Here is a 14,251-nt window from a genome sequence, read left to right on the forward strand (position 1 = left end):
GGTGGTTTCGGACCGCAACCAGTCGTCGGTGTCGGTGGTTTTGGACCGCTACCAGTCGTGGGCGTCGGTGGTTTTGGACCGCAACCAGTCGTGGTCGTCGGTGCTTTTTGACTGCAACCAGTTGTCGGCGTCGGTATTTTTGGACCGCAACCAGTTGTCGGCGGCGGTGCTCTTGGCTTGCAACCAACGTTCACCGGCGTCGGTGCTTTTGGCCCGGAACCAGATGTCATTTTCGGTGCCTCGGTCTTCGGCGGCTCCTTGCTGCCGTAATTTCGCATAGCCGTGATCGCCATATTTGCGGCTGACTGTCTGAATCGTTTCAATTGCATTCTTACGGCTTGCATTTCAGTTATCTATTTTTGCTTTGAAGAAATAATTGCAGACGCTATTGAATGGTTGTCGGACCAATGTTTTAAACACTTTAAGCAAAATATGATCTTTCTCTGTCGTTCATTACTGACTGTTATTTTAACTGTTTAAATCGTCAATTTAGAAATCGCTTCAACGTAAGTTTTCGAGAAATTTTTTTTTTCTATTTAGCCAATAATGAATTCTTATATTACCGTATAACAATAACACGTTTCGATTGTTAATTCATATGTTTGTTGCAAACGCAACCGTTTTGAATTCACTTACGGAACCGTCAAAGGGTTTTCGCATTTTGTTTAGCCCTTGAGATGCTATTCATTGTCCGCGTAGTCCCAAAAGCCAGCTATGCAAATCTTAAATCACAATTCTCGAACAAATGATGTGCCGATGATTTGTTGCTATTGATTTATTTTTTTATAAGATTATTAATATTATCAACTCTGTATAATCACTAAAAGTTATTTTCAAATCAATATGATGCAAATAATATTGTGTAACATACTATATATATAGAAATTCTGAAATTTACTAATAATTGTAATTGGATTTGATTGAATTCAGATTAATCCTCAGAGACTCTAAATTACTCTTGTGAAGTCCTTGGAATCACGAAGCACAGTTTGTGATTCGTTGTAAATATTGAATACATTAATATTATTATTTTATTAAATTAAAACGTATAATTAAAAATTTTACTACTGATAATATCAAAAAAATAGTCTATTACAATGTCAATTCACGTACCACTATTAAAATATATAACCATATAATTATAAAACTATATAACTATGTAACCCTTTTTATTATGATTATCGCTTATAAATAACAAATTATTAAATTATTGTAAAATAGTTAGAAATACGAAATAAAACATAACCTAATATGTTATTAAAACAGTTAACACGTTTAAGTCAAAATGTGTATCTAAAATAATATACAAATAAATAAATATTACGCATTTATAGATTTATTTCAGCCCATATAGGTATTTGACAATATTTTTTTACAGTATATTTTACAAAATATTTATTACTATGACTATTTTATGAATCTTATTTGTATACCTTCGCCAGATATATATGTGCGGGAATATGCGTTAGCAAAACTCTAACAACTCCTTTCATTTATTTAAAAATTCGAAATTGCAATGTTTTGGCATTATAAATCATAGTATTTATTTAACGATTACCAATAACACAAATAACTAGTTTACTACATTACTGTGATTATTGTCATAGTGATCTACATTTTAAATGGGTTATTAATAATAATAAGAATATAATTGCTTGATTTTGTAAAAAAAAAATTAACTTGCATCATCATATTATATTAGATATATTATCATTGAAGTATGAATATGTGGTATAACATATGTATTTAGTTGGATTTAATTAAAATATTAGACATATAAGTATAGTTTTTATAAGAATTACATTTATTTAAAAAATGTATCAAATACTAATTATATCCGACAAAATTAAGAAACCTATTATATAATGAGTTAAAAAAATGTTAATTCAAGCAAATTTTTTTTTTTTCGGAAAATCTAAGTTAGACGTATAAATGAACGTTAAATTAAATAGAACAGAAAATTAATCAATAATATAAATATACCGAATAAAAATTGAATAGATTAAAAGATAGTTTAAATTATTCACAAGAAAAGAGTTATATTATTGAGTTTCATTGAAAAATTAAATAATAATATATTCTAGTAATAATTTAAATAAATTTATAAAATAACCTGTCGACAAATATAAAACGTATTATGAGTGTCCAAAACACTATTAACTAATTTTTTGTTTGTATTTAAAGTGTTAATTTGTTGGATAAAGTTTTTAAAAATTTATATAGCTTATATAATTAGTTTATGTATAAAAGTATATTTAAAATATTATATTCATTATTCAATTTATAAATAAATTGATACAATTATTATTTTTCAGATCTCAATAGTGGATCTAAATTGTATCTTTTTGAATATACTTTATATGTACCTATAGGCATCAAAACAAAATTATAATTTAAACTCTTCTGAAATCCATTAAATAATAATTATAATTTCAACCAAATTATAAATTAAAAACTTATTGAAGGAAGAGATGAAATATGTATATTCAATAAACAAATTCAAAAGTTTATTTCGATATAAAATAGTAAAATTAGTGGTATGAATTATCATTGTGTACAAAAAGCGTACGAAAAAATATAATTAAGTTACTTAATTAATTATTTTAATATAATTAAGTTGACAATAGAAAAATTGATAAATTATATTCCGATCTCAATGGAATTACATATTTTAACTATACAATATATTGAAAATAAAATTAACTAATTCATATGGGGTAACTAATATCTATAAATATTATAAATGTTTAAAACAAATTAACAAATGAAATCATTTATCACTAGAAAATAGATATATATTGTAGATTTTTGTTCTACAACAGATAGTTTTTTGTTATGAATATAAATTAGAAAATGTAGTATTACTCAAATGTCGTTAATAGTATTTTATATGTGTATTGTACTATAATAGTATTATGTGATATTATTTTGCGTAAATAAATTGAAAAATTTAGATAGAATGCTACAATATAGAAAATTGTAATAAATATAAATGACTAAACTGTTTTTTGCTAATTTTAATAAAATGTTTTACCCATTTAGATAGTTTATTCTTTAGACAATATATTGTGATTAAAAGTTTTTAAATAGGTTTGTTGAAATTTGAATATGAAAAACATTTAAAAAAAAAAATTTTGTTATTAACAAATTGTAATTTATATATTAGCTTCGTTGTGCTTGAAACCCAAATCACATTTGATCCTTATGTTATTTATTTTATACTTATACATCTTATTGTTACATACGATACCAATGACTCTAAGATGCAGAGGGGTAGATTGAATAGCCGATATAGTCGATTGAATATTTGACGTAGCAACATATTATGTAGATTACACCGTTGTAATTATTGGGGTCGAAGTCATCGTCGACATTCATCTGATGAACAGTAGTCATACGTCATGTTGTGCACGAATCAATCTGGATAGGTCTTATATATATATCAATCGTCATAATAGACACGGAAGAACGAATCACGACCAATGGCGTAAACATGGTATTTTATACGTAGGATTTATTAATAACGTATTTTATCGGGGGTGTGTTAGGTGTGGTAGACCAAGTAAAAACCAATATTATTATTACTTTGTTATATATATATTTATATGGCAAGTTAAACAATCAACATTAATACGTGAACATACATTTTGATTATCGTTAAGGTGAAAATTATTTCGTAATTTTTCAAAACGATTACGCGACATATTATAACAAATCTTATGCAATCTAACCAACACATACGATAGCTGGACATTTTTACTATACCAGAATATATATGAATACCAATAAAAGTTTCCATTTCTAATACTGTTGTATTAATTGAAGAACTTGTTTTTTGGGTAGAATATAAATTAGTATGATATACTACTTCTTCTAGTATTTTTGAATTAATACATTTTTTAAAATAATTATAAGGAGTTAAATCGTCATCGTTACGCGTAAAACAACTGTCAAAATCAGTGTTAACAAAGTAAATGTCTTTTTTAATCCATTTAGGTAATAATTTTCGATATTTATTATAACGAACAGATAAAGGAACTTCAGAATCATCATCACTAGAAAAATATGACTGTTCTTGTTGTAAAATTTGTTCAAAATATAATTGATTTTCATTACGTTCTAACTGTTCTAAGTCACTATTATTTTCAAAATTGTCACCTAAGCTAGCATTAAAATCATCGTTCCAATCAACTGAGGAATAATCTAAATTATTTACTTGAATATCATTTTCATCATCTGAGAATTCGATATCAAGATCAGAAATATCTCCTTCCAACAAAACAATAATTTGGTCATCGCCTAAATTATCCATTTTTTTTTTTCAACGATGGGTCCAAATGGATACACTCTAATTAACTAAAAATTTAAGGTCAATACGTAAAATAAAAATAAAACGAAGTATTTGTAAAGAATCTTTATTTGTTTAGCAATCAAATAAAATTTATAAATCTAAAAAATAATAAAAACTTAATTTAATAATTCAAATAAATGTACACTACAAATATCATATTCGGGTTTCTACTACTGTTTATATTATTTTATATAGATATCTTTAACTAAATATCGTTTAAAGCTTAGGTCAATGATTTGATTAAGATACTACTTCCATAGTTACAACTGTGGGAAAAATGGGAAAACTGGGAAAACATAAATTAATGAATAGGTACGTGGTGTTTTTGGGAAGAAAAATATTATTACGATTTTGCGTTTATTTTTATACAAGCATTTCTTTGACTTCATTATACCACCTTCGGTTATAAAGTTATAGAAAAAAAAAAACAACGCCCTCGATATTTTTTTATTATTCATTCGTTTTTGAGGATAATTTTATTATTTTTTTTTTATATATCAATTTACGGTATTTGCATTTTACACAGAAAATTAATACCGGACATTTGGAACTAATATTAATAAGCCCAAAGTACTAATTATACGGCAGGTATGCCATTCGATATTTTTTTTCCAAAAAAAAATATAATAATCATTGAAATTTGATAATGTACACTATTTTCGAATATCCGAATACACAATAACGAATAGCTAATTAAAACTTGGTATGTGCAAATACTCTAATACTGTTTATAAATACTGTAATTTAAATCTGAAGGGAGGATCAATTTGCATATACCTAGATTAATTTCAGATTTAAAATCTGTTCAGCAGGCAATTTTTCTTGTTTATTTTTGCGCAGCGTTTAATTAAAGCTTTTCAATATGGTCTTATAAAACATGTAGTTGGAATTGACATATAATTGAGTACAGTATTCGGTAATCATTAAGAGTACTTATTGCGTGTGGTCCGGCACACTCTGGACGTGATGGATCAAAAATGCGTGCGATCAAACAGAAACAATTAGTGAGTGGACGAGTTGTTTTCGAACAATTCCATCGGATAATGTCATAGTGAACGTGTTGAGTTATTCATATACGTATACGCATACGTATCCGGTTTGCTGAAAAACGGTAGGAACGACTCGTTGAATACAGGGGCCTCCGTGGCGCAATGGCTAGCGCATTGGAGTGTTAACCGAAAGCTTGGTGGTTCGAGCCCACCCGGGGGCATTGATTTCTTTTTCTTTTATTAAAATTAATTTTTAGTTTATGTACACTTTAATTCGTGTAAATTTAAATTCTGGGAAATGGTTAATGTCTTATGAGGTTAAATGCTAGTTCATTATGATTAAAGCACATAATATCTGAATCAATATGCAATAACGTATTTTTTTGTCGGAAAATTTCTATTTCGAAATATCAGAAAACAATATATTAAAATGTCATCATTGTCATTACATAGTGAAACTCTAATGTTAGCTTAAAGGGCAACATTTATAAAATTAATGCTATACATATAGCAAATTTTATATTTTTATTTGAAACGTTAACGGTTGAACTTTTTCATACAATTATAAGAAAACAAAAAAAATTACACGGAATTCAAATTATGTAAAAACTAATGGTTTTTGTATTATTGAGATTATATAATATATTATTAAATATTAAAATATTAAATATCCATGACTTAACAACGTAATAATTTTTATACGTAAGACGTATTAATCACTTTGAATATAATAGACATGTAGTTTGTTTGCACTGTTAATAACATTTTTCAAAACAAATGTTACGTATAAGTAAAATATGTCATTCAATTTAATATACTAAAGTATATAATGGTAACTCACATCGAAATTTAGACTTCTTTCGTTGTCGGGGTGCAAATAGATATTTGTGTAATATTTCGATGATAATTATATTCTAAAAATTTACATATTACGTTTTTGAATTACATTATTTTACGGAGTATACGGAATCTGTATTGGGCGTAGACCGTTTTGGGTGAATATATATGAATGGATTTATAGGTAAATTATGTCACAAACAATATACATAATTAATAGTTTATTGTGTTCCCTTAACTTTAAAAATATATTAGTAAGTAATATTGAAATAGGTCAAGAGTTAATAAAAGAAAACTATATACAATATACACAATTAATAATTATTAATTATAAAAACAGTTCGGCTTCTGAAAAACCAAAGAAGAAGAATTAAAATTAATACTTATTATTAAACCTTATTTTCAAATTATATTTGTGTTAATAATAATTGTATTAGTATATTATAATATGGCACATGTACATTCAACAAGTAATTAATAAAATTACATAATAATTATAAATAATGTATATATATATATATGTATATATGTATATATATTTAGATATAAATAATAAATTAATTAATAATTTTTAAATTAACCAATTGGCTTATCAAGATATTTTAAAATAAATTTTAATTTAAAAACTAGGAAATTATTATGTATTAATCCTTATTTTGTATTAATCCCAAGTTGCTAGTATAAACGTCAACTCTTATATGATTTATTTTATGGATAGGATTTTTAATAATACTGCGGTAACTTAATGAACATGATGGTGTGTTGAGTAAATCGATTATTAAAATGGGATTTATTCCGATTCATTTGTGATTTTGAGATGGCCCAATTATTGGTGCTGATACTCATTAATAATATATGTTTAAGACATAATCTATGAAATTTTCACATTAATTTTCGAACGATACAATTGGATGACAACTCAGTAAATCCATCCTCTATTTCGACTGATAGTAAAAATGATTGGCCGAAAAAATATTTATGCCATAATTTGAATACAGTGATATCAGGTTTTTCTGTAGGTAAAAATTATTTTTACCTATCCATTCGTTATAAATGTGTAACGATTGTTTGTGAACTCAAAGAACAATATTTGTTTTGGTCATAAACACGTACTTTATTTAATTAAAATATTACATAATAATAATAATAATAATAATAATAATAACATCTTTTTAATAACAAATATCACGGCATACTTAAATACAATATAATACATATATAGTTACTAACCATTTTTAGTGCAAGCGTTAATACGAATAAACTGTTTTCCATACACAAGTAGTAGTAATATTTATAAGACTCATTGTGACCACACTGCTGTTGTGTGTTGACGATAACCAAATGTTGATGGCACAGTTGATGGATGGAGATGTAAATATTCTCCGTAGATTGTTCACTTCTCATATATTCTATCCAGTGACTAACAATGTCGTAGGTAAACGGCCACCATCCATTCCCAGTACGAGTAGTAATTCAGCGCGCTCTACGAGCGGCCGACAAACCGATGCCTTGCTTATGCACAGGCGCGTGATATATACACCATACAACGAATGGCGCTATCTCGTTACAAATGATTGTTGCCCAAATGGACTGTTAATTTTTTGGTAAAAATTATTACCACCGTATTTTTGTTAGAACATTTAAACATTTTTTCTATTGGACGCAAACTCATATTTGTTGATTTTCTCCTTTTAGATTTATTAATATTTGCTTTCGTTCGACGTGCTTCATTTTGTTAAAATTATTGTAATCATTATTTTACTCGTATATGACGGTTTTTTTGCAGTTCACTTAAATATACGAACTTCGGTGTTTGAACACACTTAGAGTATCAATGTAAATAGTAGTATAAATATTATCAAAAAAAAAATAATCACACTGATACGCTATAGCGATTAAATAACGTTTTAAAAATAATATGGGCGCGGCGCGCTCTTTTTTCTAAGCTTGGCTTAGATGTCGGTCGACCTGCTTGGTACATTGGTATTGTGTAGAGTATTGCCGTAATTCGCCCTGGTATACCGTATGTGATAACTTATTTTAGGCGGATTCGCGTTATCGTGCAGGTGGTAATCGTTTCATTCCATTTAAATAGATACAGCATTGCGTATAGTCTCTACTTGAATTTAAAACTCAAAATTTTTTTTCAGTTATTCTAATAAAAAAAAAAAAAATTCTTAAAAAATCGCGGGTAAATTAAGGTTTATAATGTTCAAATACATCATTCATTAAGAATTAATTTATAATAAATGTTTATATTATTAGTTAAACTATCGATGAAAAAATAAAACTGATATAAATATACAATATATATTTAAATACAAAAATAAATACTAGGATTTTATCGTTATATATTCGTAGTCTGGCCACGAATATTATAATAAGGCGATATAATATTTCTAAATTGAAGTACTTCATTGAACTCTGTATACACATGGGATCGCATTATTTCATTTCATTTCATTACAAGTAAATAAAGAAAATAATTTTATTGTAAAAGTTTTTATATTTTTAATCTTCATTACGGGGTACGGTTTTTTATTTGGATAAAATATTAGAATTTCAAATACAAATAAGTACTACTAAAAAAATATTTCAAATTATTACCAATCACTTGATTTTAAAAATCAATTAAAGTATTTTAAATAGAATTTAAGTTTTTATTTTACCAAAACAATATAAAAGATTGACATTTTTCATTGTACATCACTTGGTCATCAATCTTCTTCAGTGCTCAGAAATCAAGATTTTGATGACTCATTTAAAAACTAAAATGTGGGCATTTTAGCTTTTGCAACCATAAAGTTCGTGTAGCACGAGAACATAATACATGTGTCTATTATATTTTAATCAATTTATTTGTTTTTAATTTTACTATCAAGTCCTATCAACCACACTAAAAAAAAAAGCAATTTATTCGATGGTTTTACGATAATAATATTATTTACTATATACCAATTCACATAAACATGGAATCTTTAATTTTTATAAAAATTTAAGTATAACTAAACAGCTCTCACAAAATAAACTTAGGAAATATAATTACATATGTATAATATGCAGCAACATGCTAGCATATGGGTTTTTTTTTTATCACTCGTTAAAGTAATTCTTATCGTGCTATTATCTCGTCCGGATTTTCCTAGCGAATTCAAAAACATAAATAAATAGCATTTATCCATTAATATAATATCCGCAACATATATCGAGTATTACTCGAGAAAATGTTTTTATTAATCTTTATGTTCACAGTATAAGAAAGCCAACATTAACGCATAAATATAACGGATGGTATTAGAATAATGAACGGCCGGTTTTAAGTTTACGGAAATATGAAAATGTATTAAAATTAATTAGATTAAAAGAATGTATCAAATAATAAAATAGTATCGTAATAAAAATAATGTATACACATAATACATCCATTTCGCTGGAAATTTTCTCTCGGTATATACGTGTATGATAATGTATAATATAGAGGTAAATGTTACATTATACTTTCTAAAATCATTCCATTAATGTGCAGCGCGTTGCATGGATTCGGTGATAATTCATACAGCTAAATTATTTTCGAAAATTATTCTCGTAAAATACAAAACGTTTTGTACTGTGTGCCTTTTATTGCATGTACATATAACGTTAATCTTTATTAGACGATTTTTCCACGCTACAACGTTGCAGTTAGCATTAAATTCGTTTACGTAAATATTGAATATAATATCAATTCATATCAATGGCATTATGCGTGTGAATATATTCACTTGAAAATACAAATGCGTAATGTAACAATATTATAAGCATATCCCCGATAGTTATGTAATAACCGTGTGTGCAAAATCTAATCCCAACGATGTAACATATATATTGATCAAGATGTACGACTGTCATGTTTTTTGCATATGGACATCTCAGAGAATATCTAGGGACGCTTAATGTCCAGAAACATGAAGTTACTAAATGCGATGTTCACAAAAATACTTTACATGTGAAATCACTTCTTACGTACAATATTTAATCTTAGCGATGTAACATAGTGGTCCCATTGTGTCATGAGAGGTTTATTTAACTACTAAGGGGTCTCCCAGAGATATATCTGGGATGCTTAATGTCCTAAAATGAGAAGTTACAAACAGTCTATGCTACATCACATTGCAACTTTTATTAACAGTCGTTTGTAATATGAATGTCCAGAAAAAAAAACAAAAAATATAGATGATAGGTTTAGATGGTGTTTTACACATAGTGAGATTTGAAGTTCAAATTTTGAACCTACTTAAGCATATTTTTGTCGTTGTCGTAGAACACCTTTCGTGATATGTACACTGTAAACCCTTTGGGATGGAAATAAGTATATGAAAAGTAGTAAAATCTCAAATATAATATGACGTAAGTACCAACTGCGAATATTGTATGGATTATTGTGATTTGTAGCACATCGCTCAAGAAGTCATTGTGATGCGTTAAAAACAAATAAATAAATATTTATTTAATTATTTATAGTTCGGGACATTATTAAATGCACGTTAATAAAGGAATTAACATTTGTTTAGTTGATTAAAGAGTTAATTTATTCTAAAGGGTCTTACGAATTTGTCTTCGCAATAGCCGGTATTCACAGAGAGCAAATAAATTTTGAACAGTTTTATAAAATGAGGTTTAACGGTTTTCAACACATTTTAATTGTTTTGAAGCAGCCATGTACTCATAGTATCAAGTGGGCCAAATATATTGAATAGTTTACTATGCACGTAAACATTTAACGAAAAATACATTTTTATATTAATATTTTTATATACATATAAAACCATCAGTAAAACTTACTCGATTACAGTTATATCAGAATATAAGACATAATAATTTATACCGAGTATAAAGTTCTCTAAGAGTCTATGATAGTTGCCACATAATATTAATATTTTATAATTTTTTTTTACTATTCGTTTTTTATTTTGTCTACTAATACTGGTAGCCACGAGCCACCAAAAAATTAGTCTTAGGCCGCGTGTTTGACATGCCTGTTCTTAAGTATGGTGGACCCATAGGGTATTACATTTTTGTTTTAATCGTTATACATTTATACTTAAAGTTAAAAATCATGTGTACATTATATAATTAGTGATTAAACAATCGATAGGCGAAAGTTTTAAATTATTAAGGACACGATTGTTATGCGCGGGGGCTTGCGCTTTGTATCTGCGATAACGGACCCGGGCGTAACGCCCGATGACTTGAACGTAAAAACACGATAGTAAAAGTGACCCTGTGAACGGGAAGGCGGATGATAAATGTCAACTATGTATCTTGTTTTTTTGTACACATATACTTCGCACGCCTAGATCGATCTCACGAGACACGTATGTGTAGATATAATATGTTCTGTATGAATCTGTACGGGTACACTCGCATGCATTATGGTGCTGTTCATTACCGTAAGGTGCGGGGTGCCGGGACGAGGGCGTCTTCGCCAACAACGTTTAAGTACGACATAAGTCACACGGGTGTTAAATATAAAACGTGAACACTTAACGGATCCCAATGCACCCACTGCTATATAACATACACACACACACACACACACACAGGAAATAGTAAGTGCGAAAAATATATTATATACTAGGTGATTTTTTTTGTTTTTGTTAGCAAAAATATATTATTTAAGACGTTTATTGTATAAAAAATACATTTTTCTATGGATTTCAACGTGTATTGTATTCAATTAGTATTTTTGGTTATTTGTTTAATAATTTAGGTGAGTAGATTAGCGCATCAAAATTTGACAAGTATTATGCGCCGTTTTTCTTATTCGCTCGTTTAAATTTTAAATACTTACCTACCGTAAACAATCAACGTAGACTCTGGTTCGGTGTCCGATTTCTATATACCTGCCAATTTATGTATTTCATCAATAATATTCGATTCCGAAGTACGAATTGAAAAAACATGTAATCATATATGTTACCATTTAAGTTAAAGACGAGTGAGTGAAAAAATATAAAAAAAAAAATTCTTGTGCATCCAGACACTTGAAATGGCATTTTTTTTCATACATAATTCGGCGGAGAAAATTATTGTTAAACATCGAAAAAAATCATCCTGTATACAAATTCAAGTACTCGCAAGTAACGCGTTTTCGCGAATATGTATGTGTGTGTGTACGGCACGCACTGAAATCCTTATAAATGATGTTGCACAATTTCACTTTGGGGTGCTGTTGGTGAACAGGAAGGGTGGGCCGGACGAAAACAGTCGAGTGGTAGTAACTGCATATATATATATATATATATATAAGCACCAGGCCCAGCTCCGCCTTTGCCACTGTATAGTTTTATTAGCCGTACGTGCTTCGTTTCAGAAATGTGAATACTCCACGTGTATTCGTATATACATATGTAGACGAGCCCGCCGCTACTAACAATAGCTACTATTGCCACAATATATATAAACTACCTTTACAATCACAATAGCTTTACCGTGTACCATGTCCGTGTATATACTTATTAAGATTTTTTCAGCGTCCGAGAGCAAAGTGAAAAATTGATGGTTGGTCACAGCGTGTATGATATTGTATCGAATGGAGATCACTCGACGGGACCGTCCGTCGTACGATTATATCCTTAATGATTTGCTAATTGATTTTTTGACGACAACTGTGATACACTGTAAACGATATCGTTTTGTTGATAATAATTTTGATGTTGTAATAGGACTTATGGTCATCGCATTAAGATATACTCGAATTTAAATCGTAATTATTAAAAACTATTTAAAATTCAATGAAGATTGATTAAATCGAGCAATTTGTGTTTTATTAGGTAATAACTATTATTATAATTACTCAAAAACATAACTTCCTTTAACTTAGTCAATTTTTATTCAATTTTAATAATTTTTTTTTTTTTTGGATTGTTTTAAAAAATATGCTCAAGAAAATGGGTATCTTAAAAATTGAAAATTCTTAAATGCATAAAAATCATTTTTTGAATTATTGAATTTTTTTAAAAAAAAATTTAATTCTATGCCATTCAATCAAAATTTCCACACTAAGTTTTGTAAGAAAAACGTGTTTAAATAAATTGATTTCCCGTGGAGATATTAAGGGGGACACGGGACTTATGGTGGGACATATTGTATAATATATTCGAAAAATTATTAAAATTTAAAAATTAATGCATACAAATTTAAGTCCAAGACAATATAAAATATAAATAGTTAAGTGTTGCGATTTAAGAACTGTCATATCCAATTCAAAATAGACTATTAAATTACAGATATAATTCTATGCATTTTAAAGCATTTAATTGTCTTTATTTAATTATACCCGATACCTGGTAACTAAAGGAATATAATTTCATTTCATAGAGGACTTTGGACGAACTCTTGTGTTTATTACGCCTCATGTGTATCCATTTTCAGACAAGTTAAATTTGGTGCGTAATGTTTCGTTAATTTTGCTTTACATTGATATTTTAAGAATTCAATTATAATTTATATCAATCGTCTAATACATTGAAATGTTAACATTCTGCAAAGAATCAAAACCTCACTGATGAGTTCAACGATGAGATACGATCCCCATCTACTAAGTACCACTAGTTGGAAGTTGCCATGGCACTGATTAAATTACACATCAAGCATACAAGTACTGGTACATAACGACCATGTACTGCATGTAGTTATGAATATATATGTATACACCCGGTTATGCCTGTTGCGTATGCCATCGTCAAATCTACAAAAAAATTTGATTTTACTCGATTATCATAATCGTCAACAAATTGTACATACATAAACGTAAATCATTATTACTAGCTCTTTGATGCAACAACATGGTGGGCATTTTTTATATAAAAAAACTGCAGTTGTAGTATTCGTTTATAAGTTTAGCTGTATATATTATGATCATTTATGCGTTTGTATTATGCAAATAATATGTGCACGACTGTAATTAATTATTATAGGTACAAATCATCTTGTTTTATTATGGTAAATTTCTTTTAACAGATTTTTAATTATAATGGATAACCTAATAACGTTTATTCGTCTTAAAGGGTATTACGTTAATATTATTAAAAAC

General features: G+C 28.0%; 1 protein-coding gene and 1 non-coding gene across 3 annotated transcripts in view; both read left to right on the forward strand.

Moving 5' to 3' along the window:
* The window catches only part of LOC112688654 (limbic system-associated membrane protein-like), a 532,509-nt gene that overhangs the window by 217,405 nt on the left and 300,853 nt on the right, over positions 1-14,251 (forward strand). The window lies entirely within an intron of this gene.
* On the forward strand, positions 5,489-5,561 carry Trnan-guu. The gene has a single exon. It is a non-coding gene; the product is annotated as a tRNA-Asn (tRNA).

Source organism: Sipha flava, unplaced genomic scaffold, assembly GCF_003268045.1.
Source record: "Sipha flava isolate LNK unplaced genomic scaffold, YSA_version1 3_pilon_pilon, whole genome shotgun sequence".
Taxonomy (NCBI): domain Eukaryota; kingdom Metazoa; phylum Arthropoda; class Insecta; order Hemiptera; family Aphididae; genus Sipha; species Sipha flava.